Raw genomic sequence first — 14,548 nt, forward strand, 5'->3', positions numbered from 1 at the left:
GGAGTGACAAACTGAAGGCGTTGAATACAGCTTTCGCTGTTAGAGGACTGTCCTAATATCATTGCCTGGAATTACCAAACAACAGCCAATAAAATACGTCACGTGATTCAGAGCGTTAACGCCACCAGCATACGATGCTGTGTGTGACTCGAACTTGGTAACCTTTAGCTGTTTGCTTTTGCTCGCCATTGTTACCACTGTTGATTCACTGACTGTTCCTGGAAGCTAACCTCTCCCCAGTTTGTCCTTCCTCTCCCTCTCCCCCACACCCCTCACTCTCTCTCCATCCTCCGTCCCTCCCTCTCCCCCACACCTCTCACTTTCTTTCCATCCTCAGTCCCTCCCTCTCCCCCACACCCCTCACTTTCTTTTCATCCTCCGTCCATCCTCTAAGGAAGTGGAGGTCGCAGAACTTCCCCTTCTCAAATCTTAACCCATAGTGGTTATCTACCTGAATGACCATTGTGCAGCTGTTGGGATAAATGTGTTTTAACTCACCAGCTCCTCCTCCCTTTCGCTCACACTTATATATCTCTCTCTCTGTCTTTCTCTCTCATACCACTTACACCCTCTTCATTATCTTTTCCTTCTTCTCTCCTCCCCTTCCCCTCTCCCTAGGTCCCATCCTCCTCCCCATCCCTTTGTGTGTGTGTGTGTGTGTGTGTGTGTGTGTGTGTGTGTGTGTGTGTGTGTGTGTGTGTGTGTGTGTGTGTGTGTGTGTGTGTGTGTGTGTGTGTGTGTGTGTGTGTGTGTGTGTGTGTGTGTGTGTGTGTGTGCGTGTGTGCTCGGGCTCCCATTTCAATACGTGAGAGATGTGGATGTGAGAGAAATTCTTATGTGCTGCCTGTCACCACCTACTTTTTTTTTTTTTTTACGCCAGACCAACAAAGTATTAATCATTGTCGTCCCAACACCTGACTCCATTTTGTTAAGCCACCCAAACTCGCAAATCACCACCACCCTCAAGCAACTGTCTAACCTGTACCTGTGTTCATGTATAATAGCGAGGTATCTTTTATCCCCTGACTGAACACTCACAGGGTCAAAGGTCCATTACCGTGTTGGTGCTAATATACAGAGCCATTGTCCGCTACTGATGCACAGGTTTACTTGCACCTGATCACACCTAATGTTAGTATTTGAACACAGATTGTCAGTATGTTAGTTATGGTAACTGAAAGTTGAACTTTTCCTCTGCCAGCTGAATGGCCTTCAACGTCGACAGTCTATTTTAGGCGTGTTACAGAAGCAATTTATTCTCTCATTCACTGGCCATCATTTTTTTTTTTTTTAATGGGTTTTATCTTTGTGACGTGCATTGCTTTCCTGGGCCGACCATGATACTTTTTTTTTTTTTTAAGGGTCTCATCTGCCCAAGTCTGTTCGTTATCTAGGACTGAAAAAGAAACCATGAATGATAACACATTACTGTTTACTATACTCTGTGGGAATGTTCGGCAGCTATATTTGTCAGTTACGATCGTATGTGTTTCTGATTTTTCCTTATTCGGAAAAGACGGCCTGTGCATATTGAATTAAGCCGCTACACGCTTCTTGTGAAATTCGACATCCTTACCATTCTGTTCTTTCTCGCCCTTCCCTCTGGTTAGGTGACAAGCTGCACAACACGCTGGTGCTTTGCTTGTTAGTTACGCTGATGTGCATACGTTCTTGTCAGGGGTCGACCACGAGAACCTTTAGACAGGGCGTCTTTACCCAGAGTATGTTAGCGCTTAGAACTGGCATAGGGACCGGGATTTATAAACTGACGCTTTGATATCGTAGTCTGGGGGAATGTTGGACGAGTTCTGGCCAGTTACGTACGTTCTTGTTAGCTCCCTTCCCACACCCCATTCTGACCTGCCCCTCCCCCTCCACCTTTCCCTGCCCACCACCTCCCTCCCCCGCACCGCCCTATCCTCCATTGCCTCCCCTTCCTCCTTTCTCTCTCCCTCCCCTCGCCCTCCCTCTCACCCTCCCCCTTTCCCTTTCCTCGCCCTCTATCTCTCCCTCTCAGTTTCCCTTCCCTCTCCCTTTCTCTCCTCATCCCCCTTTCCCTCCCTCTCCAAATCCCCCTCCCCCAATCCCTCCTCCTCCTCCTTTCCCTCCCCCTTCTCTTTTCCCTCCCCCTCCTTCCTTCCCTCCTCCTTTTCCTCCCCTTCCCCTCTTCTCTTTCCCTCCCCCCTTCTCTTTCCCTCCCCCTCCCTCTCCTTTTTTTCCTTTCCCTCCTGTCCCTTTTCTACTTTCCCTCACCCTCCATATTCTCCTTTCCCTCCCTCTCCTCCTTCTTCTTTCCCTCCCTTTCCCCTCCCCATAACCCTCTCCCTACCCTCAGTTTCCGCTCCCCATCACCCCTCCCTTCCCTCCGATTCCCCCTCTCCCATCCGCTACCTCTTCCTCACCCCCTTCTTTCCTTCTCCCTCTCCCCTCCCCTCCCCTCCCCTCCCCTCCCAGCAGGCAGCACCACAGCTCCCCGGCATCCTGTGTGGTAAGTGGCGGTGCTGTCCATCAGTGTCAGCAGCGCCTCTTTGTACCGTATTTTCGTCTAATAAGGAGGCGCCATAACACCTTTTTCCCACCAGTTTATTTTTGTATAGGAGGTGTTAACTCCCCGTGTATAATGAAGTGTTTTATATTTTATTGTTATATCTATCTATCTATCTATTGCCAGACGCCTTAATCCCGTAAGGGGTGGCCAAAAACAAATCGCCTCCATGTCGCTCTGTCCCCCGCCATTTCATTGCTCTGCTTCCAATTTACACCCCCCTCTCTCATATACCTCTCCACTCCATCCCTCCATCTCATCCTTGGCCTCCCACTCCCTCTTCCCCCCTACACCTCACTCACATGCACTCTCCTCGTCAGTCTCTCACTCTCCATCCTTTCCACATGGCCAAACCACATCAGTGTGTTTCTCCTAATGCTTCCTATCACATCCAAATCCACATCACAACGCTTCTTCACTTCCTCATTTGTCAATCTGTCTCTTCATGTGACTCCACATGCTCCTCTCAAATAACTCATTTCCACTGTCCTCACTCTTGACTTCTGTCCCTCCAACAACGTCCAAGCTTCATTTCCATACATTAGAGTTGTTATCACAATACTGTCATGTAATAACTTTTTTACTTCCATGCTCACTTCCCTGTTTCTATAACTGCTTTCAAGGAACCAGCACCTTTTCTTCCTTGTTGTAGCCTTTCAAGCACTTCACCCTGTAAACTTCCATCCTTACTCATCACACTACCCAAGTACTTAAATGTACTCACAGTTTCCTTTTCCTCCTCATCCAGCCTCACTGTATATTCACTGACTTCACTTCTCTCGAAGACCATCACTTTACTCTTCCCTACATTCGCCTTTAGATTCCGTTTCTTACACTCTCTCCCAAACTCATCCACCAAGCCTTGCAGCTCCCCTTCGTCTTCATTTAACAACACAGTATCATCTGCAAACAACAGTACAGGGAATTTATTGTTGCTACCAGTAAACTGTTTCATTCAGAATATGGGAGACCTCGTAACAAAAGAGTGGAGGTTATTTCTAATCACTGCCCAACTTAAGTAAAGTCGTCTGATGGTAATAAGAATAACGTACAAAATATGTCACTCGTCTGCAATATCTATACAGAATAGGTTAGTATAAAGGGGCAAGGAGTGATAGGAAAGAAAACTATCATGGTATAATATGCAAGATAAATCACTAAGAAAGAAGTGCTTTAAAGCTTGCTAAGTCCACGAGAGAACTGCATGTTGTTGCTGATTTGGTAGAAACTGATGGAATATAGTACATGAATCAATAAAGGCTGGAATAATGCGATAAAATAAAACCTAATGTTACCTACATACAGTATCCTAATACTGATCTTTACTACAAAACCGATCATGTAATATTCATGGCCTCCAAAAAATTGGTTGGTAAGCCACCGTTAATCAGCTTGATCGAAACAGACCGGTTCCGCCGCTTCAATCGACAGCAAAAATTTATTGGTGAAGCAAAAATTACCTATCCCACCAAAATTACTTATTCAGATGAATTTGATGTTGGCAGGGTGTGGTTAGGGTGTGGCTAGGGTGGCTGTGGTGAGGGTGGGGTGGGTGTTTTTGAGGGTGGGACTAGTGTAGTAAACAGTCGTCTTTCCATCTGCGCCACTCATCCAACCCTCACATGTTCCCTGGCCTCATCTACACATCAGTCTAAATCACCTGTTGGTTCCATCGCATCCTCCATTTGTCTGCCTCTCCAGCACTCATGACTTTCACTTGGCTCTCAACTCCATTCTGATTTTCCTTGTACTTATTGTTTTGGATTTCCTTGATTCTCTCTCTCTCTCTCTCTCTCTCTCTCTCTCTCTCTCTCTCTCTCTCTTCCCTTCACGACAACGACTTTTTTCATTTCGTTCTTACTGCCACCAAACTATTTTAAGCAGGCCAGGAGAGTCCCTGTAGGGAAGGGGTTAATGTTGGCTCAGTCTGACCCTTCCGTTATGGTGATTCTGCCTGAGATTAATAAAATCCTTTGACTACAGGAAGAGTAATATAACAACCCCGTAAAAGTGCTGGAAAACAGACCTCTGATGACGACAGAAGTCTTAACTGTTATAGTCTTGCCACCATCAAGCAGTTTTATTCCTCTCAGGAGTTACCTTTCTTCGCATAAGCGTTAAAATCAAAGTATATAGACTACAATAGCTCCCATCACCAGTGTCACCCCCTACACTCTCTACCCCAAGCCCCTCGCCGGCGTCTGCCCCGCGCCACATTCCCTTCTCCACGCCCACGTCCACAGACCCCTGTTGCTGAGCACGTCTGAGGGAATCCAAGCTGGTCCAGGCTCCTGCTGGGGTGTGCTGTGCTGACATCATGCCCGTTCCTCGGAACCTTAATGTGGATGTTCAGCTGAGACGCTAAACGAGCAGCCTTCAAGTGATGACGTTGTGCGGCTTGGGTGGAGCAGCTGCAGCGCCCACCCAGGGACCAAAGTTTCTTATATTTCACAGCACCTCGCCATGGGGAATGACGCAGGTGACTTGCTGTCTATCCCATCACAAAGAGACTCTGAACCAGCACAGTTGTACATATTGTACCTGTAGGATGAACAGACGTAGGCTTATGCTTGGTCGATGGGTCTGCTCTGTCAGCCAGACCAATAAGTAGCGACATAGCAGTGTGACCAAGCTGTAATGTTTTGACTAGTAATCAAGGAGACTCAATCCTCTCGTCCGGTACAACCAGGCACGATGACAGACTACGTAATTTTGCAGTTGGCAGTTCGATACACTGCTGTCCGATGACGTGTGTTTCACGTTAATCTGGCAATATTCAGGTTGCTTTATTGAGTTTATCAGAAACTTTTCAATATGAGGGAGCTTAGCGCAGACTTTATTAACCCGTTTAGTACGAAATATCACTCCTACGGTAAATAAAAGTGTCTTCAGGTAGCAAGAATAAAACGAAAAGTGCGTCCTCGGGCTGAAGATAAGTCTGTTTGCCACCTCTTCCCCCCTCCCTCCGACCGACAGTGGCCGGGCTGCAAGGTTCCATGCTGAAGTTGATTTGGGCACTTTTCTTTTCAAGGAGAGTCTAGGTTAGGTAAGGCTAGATTAGGCTAATGGCTAATGGGCGATCCTTAATTAACCTACGAAATTTGCCAGGTAATAAATATTAGGAAAAATTAAGAAATCTATGCGCATATAAGTCTTTTAATCATTAACCCGCCTCATTCTTATGAAAATCGTGGCTACCTTGTCACCCTATTAAGGAGCAATCTAAGTACCTGTTAAACCCATGATAATCAGTTTTTTTTTTCTTAGCACCCTTAACGTATACCAAGCCATGTGTATGTTATTAATTCAACATCCTACGTAAGAAAAGTGGGAGGAATTAGCCAGAAACAAGGAAGGGTAAATCACAAAAGTGGGAGAACTATCAACATCGTGCCAGCGAAATGGACCACTCAGACATCCACACTCCACACAAGCTCGCGAAATCCTGCCTTTATCTCACAGGCCTAACCATCTTGTAGGCGCATGCTATTTACAGCACAGAAAAACTACACCAACTTGACGATGACACTGATATTACAGAAGAATGAGGTGTGGCTGCTGGTGAGGTGGTGGATTCGTCTTGAGTGTCAACTTTGTGGATGATGGGTGGGTTATGGCAGTGTGGGTTGATAATGGGTAGGCTTGTCCAAAAGTGAATATATGCTTGGGGGGTAATAGGTAAATCTTGGAAACGAGGTGGGGGAAGTGAGGTGACTAAGTGACGGACAGATGGCTGGGATAGCAGTTTAACTCACTGTATCCACTAATGTGTTTTGCACTTTCGTCAAGCTGCCAGCAGATGATTTTACTGAGTGAGTTTATTTGACTAAAGCTGAGCGTAGCTTTCATTTAGCTCTTCAGTACAACAGATTCCTTCTAAGCTGGATAGTATAGTTTGAGCGTAGCTTGAATAAAATATGAAAGGCGTGTAGGAATGAGGGATTTAACAAATTGAAATCGCCTACTTTTTTATTGTTTATATTTATTATTTACTTATATTCTTAGTACCTCCAGTAAGTTATGTTCAGTTTATGGAGGGCATCTAACAGTGAAGGATTTAATGAAGGCGACGTCACCAGACACCAAAGTTTCGCTACTATCGACAGTGACTTGTTTTTCTCACTTGCAGCAGATGTTATTCAGCTTAGAAGAGACTTCGAACTGGAGGGGTTTGATGCAGCCTCGTTAACCCTTCAGTACTAGAGATTCCCCTTATGTGAAGTATAATTTCTGGGGTCCCAAGAACAAACCAATATACAGAAGAGGTTAAATACCTAATAAAGCCTGGCATGTAGATAGGAACACAGCCAGGGAGGTTTGGTGGATGGTTGGTTGTTAGACCGTAGCTGTGAGGTGAGTGGATGCTGGATAATATGGTAGATGATGATGGATGGAGATGACCGGAGAGAAAGTGGGAGGCAAAACATGTAGAACAGAGCGGTGGGAAGGTGGGTGAGGGTGGTGTAGTGTAACCTGTGTGAGTGGCGGTGACAAGGGAGTATTTAGGAGTTGGCGGGAAGCGAGGTAGGAGGCAGGGGCCATAGGCAATCACCATATTCATCAGCCATTCAGCAGAGGCCATGTTTTTGCGCCAGACGTTGGTATCCATGGGGAGGAATTACGATTAATTTGCGAGTCCATTTTTATTATTATTATTATTAATTTTGTTCTCTTAAGGTCGCATACTGGTTTGCTTTAGGGATTTCTTAACATTTCTCCTTCGACGATTTATTTTGCCTCTTGTCCCTTCATTACTATTATTTATAGAGTTCTGTAACAAAGATGTAAGACCCATGTAAATTCTTCTATTCATACGATAGTAATATTATCTGTGTCACAGGAAACTTCGTAGTGAGCCTCTCTTAGTTATTTCATTGGCATACTGACTGTGAATTCTCTCTCTCTCTCTCTCTCTTTTTCAGTATGAAAATGTTCTCTACTTTTGGGGGAGGGCGGGGAGTAGGGGGTCGTATTCCTGTTGACTTAAAAGACATTATAAGCCCCCTTCAGCTGGAGGGCACCATATTCATGTAATGTTGCTACTACCATATGAATAACATTTATTCAGCTTGGAAGAGCACCGTCATAGTGATGGGATTGAGGAATGTTATATGTAACCTCCAGTGTGAATAGTTTCCCAAAGTGAATAAGTTGGAGATAGCAGAAGTTACTGGAACAGATTTAATTGTGTTGCAGAAGGCAAGACGAGATAATTCGCTAAGGAAGAATCGGTGCGAAATCTGTTATGCGAACGAGGATACGGTTGGTACGAGACGAATGATAGTGCTGTGTGGTGGCTGCAGGACTGGCTACCTGAGAAAAAGTCAAGCGTGATAACTGATGACTGTACAGGTATGTATAGGTTGTCTAACCGGAGAAAACAAGGAAAACTATCAGTAAATTAAGAGGCATGTACTGGTAGTAGGATAAAATCATGCTTTATGCTTGAAGTGTACGTGACAGTAGGCTACATTGTGTGTGTGTGTGTGTGTGTGTGTGTGTGCCATCGTCCAGTCTTAAGGATCAATAGCTGTGTTCGTGTTGACCATTCTCTTGCATGTCTAATAACATTTGTTTTCTAAATGTTGGTCTCATGCTAATATTCTTTTTATATGAATTCCCTTCCTGTCTACTATATTTGGCTTAACTAGCAGCTTATCTCTTATGTCACCTTCTATCTCTGTTTATCACACAGGAATTGATTATTGCAATAACAGATCTTGCAATATGTGACTCACTCCCGCTTCAGTTATGTCACATTTTATAATTTATGATATGGCGTTCCATTCCATGTTAATGGCTTTGGTCGTTTGCCGTTTTACCCATATCTACCAACCTGCCCACCCACACCCCTTCCTTGTCCACGTTCACCTCTGGCTGCATCCCACACTTACACTCACACCCGTATCCTGTCTGTCTTCAATTCATTCACAAGCACAAGTATATCCTGTACCCGTACCCCACGGACACCCACTCTACCCTCACTCCCACCCACATCCCAACCCACATCTCCACCCACACCCACATTCTTTCTACCCTCCCCACCATCCATACAGTTTTCCACTCCTCTTCATCCACCCACACCATTTATTATCTTTTTTTACCTCTCACTTCTACTCTTCCATATTCCATCTCCCCCCTCCATCCCTTCCTTTCCTTGCCTTGCGTCCACCTGTGTTTGCCCTTCTGCTTTCCTTCCATTTAATTTTCGATCTCCCCCACTCTTCAGTCTTTCCTTTGTCTGCCTCCACCTCTCTCATCCTCAGCCAAATCATTACACTCATTGTTTGCTAGCACGAACACACACCTTTCCTTCCTTCCTCCTTTATATTTTCTTTACTCTCGCTCCCTCACCCTGCCCACAAACACTGCGAGACCCTTGCTGGCGGGAGGCTGATAAGACGGTCCTGCATAAAAAGGCATCGTCAGCCTGTCAAATCCTTTCTCAGTTTTGATTAATGATCCGGTATTAATTAACTGTTGAGCACATTAAGCTATTTTGCTGTAGGATACGTGTATTTTTTTTTAGTCATCTACCGGTCAAACCGGTCGGGGTCTAGAGGTTTGCACGGTTCCGTCAGTACGTCAGTTCGTCCGTCAGTCCGTCCGCAATTTCGTGTCAGCTCTGTAACTTCCACATGCATGGCAGATATTGATATAACTTCACACAATTGTTCCCCATACCATGACGGTGTGTCGCGCGCAACAACCAGCCATCTACTCCCAAGGTCAATTACATATATATGGTTATCATCCGGTAGGGGACTTTATATTGCATGACAATAACTGATTCACTTGTTTCCTTCTGTATTTCCGTGAGAACATATAATCTTACAGTGCTCCGTCGTTTGTGTCTGCACTACTGTGTACTGAAGTTTTATTATACTGTATATGTATAACTGATATATTTTTTTCATTTCTTTTGCCCTTAGATGTAGAGATTTCATATTGGCTATTGAAGTCGCCAGATTTTAGCTAGATTAGTTTCTTAGTCCTCTGATCGTCTAGTTTTTTAAATGACGCGAGTTGGGTCCCAGGCTGGGGAAGGCAACAGTTTTTAAGTTGGCGTTGTTAAAACAGATTACTTTGATCATTCACAAGACCCAGCGACATTTTTAAAAAACGCCTCCACTAATCTGATAGCAGTGGACCGGTCCTGAATGAGAATCCTAGCGTATATTCAATACGGATGGTAGGTAGTAGTGTCGAAGTGGTGATGCGTTAAGCACGTAGGAGGACTGTTGGGCCTAAGGGAAAGGACTGTTAAACCCATGCCCAGAGGAGAAATAAAAGACTATGGAAGTTTCCAGGTGATGAGCACAATCGTCTGGCAATGGCGAGAGTAAATATATTAGTCGTGGAGCAAAACTTGTGTTTACACTGGGAGGTCGTTCATCATGGCAGCAAGTGTAATTTTTTTTTACTTGATGGCAGCTCTCACTGTGTCAGGGTCTTGCGCCATTTCCCATTTCAGTTCTCTGTCCCTTAGGTTTTCACTCATAATATAGCTACACAGCCTTTGACTACCAGCAGTATGTTAGTAGTCATGTCGTCCCGTCAGTCATGCTTGGACACCTACCGTAATATACCTACAGTAAGTGCTACCTGAAAGCCATGTCACCACTGGATAGCCTTTAGTCATATCTCAAGGTTTTATAAAATAATGGACAGATTATTATACCCTAAGCAGTTAGCCATAAACCATTGCATTGTGATGCACTAACTGCCGGACCCCCCCCCCCGCTTTATACCCATCCCCGTCCCGGAGGGCTTGGGGACGGGTATTGTTTTCACTCGGTTTATCTGTTTGGTTATTTGTTTGTCTTTCTTTCTGTCTGTCTGTCTGACTGTTAACAACTTTACGCGAAAACTACTGGTGCGATTTTGACCAAAATCACAGGGATGATGGGCTATGACCTTCTGATCACCTGATTAAATTTTGGGCCAAATTGGGCCAAGGCCTAGGCTGTAGGCTCAAAAAATGTAAGAAAAAATGTAAAATGAAATGTTTTTTTCGCCGTAACTCCTTTGTATTTCGTTATATCGACATGAAACCCAAACCTAAAGGTGCATCTTTCAAATCTTCATCCTGTGACATGCCTCATTACGTCAGGGAGGTCACCCCTTAGTTAACGTAGGGGGGTCAGTGTCAGGTGGGTCGGGCCAAAAATCTGAAATGGGCATAAAATCGTCAGTTTTCACCCGATTTACCCCAAATTTGATATGTGACGTCTTTGACTAGATATCCTGTTGTGTTTATACGTCAGCACTAAAATGACTGCTGGGGACGGGTTGGCTGTGCCTTGGCATCGCTGTGTGCTTTTATTTGTTTATATTTCTATCAGACACTTTTATTGGGTGGTAGAGATATATCATCTTCATTTATCTCTTCACTATCACATATCCTCTGAGCTTATAAGAACAATATTTGGAAACAGAAATAATACTATGATCACGACGTCCTCGGGCGGAAGGAGTGGTAGCCTCAAAATCTACTGCACCGTCTGTTATATTGGTAGTAGATAGTCATAAATCATTACCTCATTTAGCACGTACTTTACTGGACCCTACCTGACAGCTACAGCAGTCTTCCTAGCAGTTCGTCTTTACCTGTTTAATGTGCTTAATATTCCCTAACACTTGTATCGGATGACATTTTTCTTTTAGTTTACCCTTACTGCTGCCAGACGATATTACTCAGCTTGTGGGGGTCCCTTGGTAGTGAAGAGGTTAGTGAAGGTTATGTTATGTAATCTGTTCAAGGTCAAAAAGTCACTACTAAGCTGTGTAAAATTGTGTAGAGGGAACAGGAATGAAATGAAAATGGCACTGTGTTGAAAGGGTTAAAGTGCTTAAGTGTTAGTGATTTCTTCAGTGTGAGGTAGTAGTAGAATATCAGATAAAAGACGTCCTTGTAGTACAGAGATAAACCCTGTAATATACCCCCAGGACCCACCACGTATACCGTAGTCTTCCTAAATTATACAGCCCTCTCACAGGTCCTTAAAAAAAATAGAGCCAGGGCTGACTTAGGCCCGTGAGTTGCTTTCTTGTTTGTATATCTCACACACCGTGGGTTTTGTGGGATGGGGTAAAACTCAGCATCAATTTTCCACGTTCTCTTACATTGTACATCTTTCATCAAATTTTTTTCCGCATCGCTCCCTCTCTCCATCTGCAGATCGTATTCTCTGCTTAGATTTAATTATGGAATGAAGAAACGACATCATCTTATACGGTGTCACCCTAGACATTTTTTTTTTCTTTGTAGCTGTATTAATGGCGATTTCTCCAATGTTCATCCGATTTCTTAACAGCGTCGCAACATGTCAAGTAAAAAGTAAAAGCAACAGGTGCTTATAATTTTGTTTTACTTGTTGTTCTTACTGTTATTAGTCTCAGACTAGGATGGACCCTGAGCCTCTTTTCCCCACAATTAAATTACCTGTTTGGGGGAGGTGTGGCCTAATCCTGGGGAGAGTTTTAAATCTTTACCACACCCATCCCATCCAGTGTATGACACCCATCATCTAGCGTATAGGCTAATCCCACCCTGTCTCCACCCACCTCTGCCCTTTCCCGTCCCACCCATTACAACACCGATCATCAGTTAGTATACTCCCGCACTGCCTCGCTCCGCGGCCACCCTAGTGCCTCACACTCCTCTCTGCACACGCATGCGCAGTCCATTTTCTGCACTCTAGCCTTGGATTCTGAAGTGAAATCTCTTTCCCACCCACATCACCCGTCATAACGACATTCCATGTCACAGGGTGTACTCCTCGCGCCGGCCCCACCACGATCCTAGCCCATCCCACCCACTTCCGTCCTCCCACTTCATCCTGCCTCATTAGCGATGTTCTGGTGAAATATGATTCACTCCCATAGACTTTACAGGCTTAAGTGATGCCACACCTCACTACACAGCATCTTGCCATACCATACCATGACATATACCGTACTGTACCGTACCATACCGTGCGTACCGCACCGTACCACCCATCACCCTCTGTCTCCACACCACACAAAGTCACCTTCTCACACCTCCTATACCCAGGGCATTAAGCGAAGGGCCCAGACGCTCCCATGTTTTGTACAGTACTTTTGTACTTTTTTCCTTCCTACCTCCAGGTTTGTGTGAGAAATCAGGCCTTACCGATCAATGTACATCACTCATCTATGCACAGCCAGTCATAGCTTACCACCCAACACATCCCACCCACTCCCCTCCCACCCATTTTTGCTGTGATGTGATGCATATTTCAGCCAGTGCAGGCAAGCAAAGTAAATGCTGACACAACATCAAGTAAATGCTGGTACACTACAATGCATAGGTGGAATTTTGAACTTTGACCCTACCCTATGACCATGACCTTTGACTGGGTATTCTCAGAACTGAACCTCTTCATCCTTGGCTTACTTTGAACCCTTCCACCAAATTTGGTCTACATTGGACAAAACCTTCAAACTGACCTCCCTTTGTGACCTTGAAAGGGACCTGCTCTTCTCAAATAGAATTAGCCAAGCCCTTGGTTGGCCTTAAGCCCTTCCACCAAGTTTGGTCCAGATCACATCAGAACTATTTTGATTCCTATGTTCACACAGAAACACATAGGTCAGACTTTTTGACTTTGCCCTTTGACCTTGACCTTTTGAGTAATTGTTCTTTGAATCGACCCCCAGCGTTCTTGCCTTCCTCAGACCTTCCACATTTGGTCTAAATTGGATCAAAACTGTTGAAGTTGATTTTTTTTTTTTCAAAGTTGGGGGACGATTCATGTAACGCGGGAGGACAGTGAAGGTTACATTTTTTTTATCTCCAGTTCGATAACTGGTCACCAAGTTTATAATAATCATCTGGGAAGATGGTGAGAATACAGTGAAAATGCATCACTACTAAATATGTCATGAGACGAGGATGCTAATACTTTTGAACTCACAAAATGCCAACAGTGGACATGTGGTGATACATCTGTTGTAAATGTGCTGGTGTCAGGAGCCACTAACAGCATATTGTGGCAGCTTGTTCTTTTCTCAGTGTTGGCTGTATTCTCGTTGGCCTTGGGAACTTCATATCAGTTCTTCTATTGCGATTTATTCTGCATATTTCGCCTCAATATTCTTATGTGTTTATATTTCTGTTTGTGGTACCAACACTGTTTACATGAGTAACATGTACGATGATACAAAGGTGATGGACGCACAGTTTATCGGTGAGGAAGAAAGGTAACGATATTATTTATATAATAAACTAGGATCCAGCCAAGAGTCCTAAGCAAAGAAATAATTCGTGCAATCAAGAGGCAGTTGCCTTTCCGTCGGGCAGGTGGTGTATTTTGCTTAAGTGATTTTAAGTACAGTACAAATACTAAAACATAAAAGGGAAAATATCGGACGACGAGGATGGGATTCGAACCCACGCAGGGAGACCCTATTGGATTAGCAGTCCAACGCCTTAACCTCTCGGCCACCTCGTCTGAGAAAAAAATTGCATTCAGTTATCCGGCCGATCAGACTTCTGGACAAAGTTTGTTTTTCCCATGTCCTTGTTCACCCAGCAGTGCAACGGGAGATTTAAGTGTCAACTAATTCTTGCCGACCGTATTCTAGGAGAGGACTAAGACTTACCGCAAACTGATACTCTAGTGCTGTAAGCGGGAGGAGGGCACCATCCACTCATTTGATGCACTGCTACCTTCTGGTAACCACATAGAGTAACAAGCCAAATTTCAAATGTTTTCTTGTAATCTGGGAAACAAGTTACTATGTCGGATGGTAACCATGTAATCAAATGACGGCAGGTGGTCAGGTGGGTTAAGACTAATGGGATTAGGGTCGGATGGGCTTACTCTGAGAGATAACTAGGGTTTATTGTTTCCATAATGCCAGCCAGAGGCCAGCGAGGCTAGTTGCCTTCGCCTTAAATGTCGGGGCTGAGTAGCCCAGCCCCGGGACCTTATGCTCCTGATGGGACAAAAGACTGCATGATAGGATAACCTAACC

The 14,548-nt window shown here is 44.6% G+C and overlaps 1 non-coding gene across 1 annotated transcript; it reads right to left on the minus strand.

Annotated features, from left to right (window-relative positions):
* Nucleotides 1-13,940: 13,940 nt before the first annotated feature.
* TRNAS-GCU (transfer RNA serine (anticodon GCU)) lies at nucleotides 13,941-14,022 on the minus strand. Its single transcript has one exon. It is a non-coding gene; the product is annotated as a tRNA-Ser (tRNA).
* Nucleotides 14,023-14,548: the final 526 nt, after the last annotated feature.

Source organism: Coenobita brevimanus, chromosome 114 (assembly GCF_032717465.1).
Source record: "Coenobita brevimanus isolate Jiangsu-jjx chromosome 114, ASM3271746v2, whole genome shotgun sequence".
NCBI lineage: Eukaryota > Metazoa > Arthropoda > Malacostraca > Decapoda > Coenobitidae > Coenobita > Coenobita brevimanus.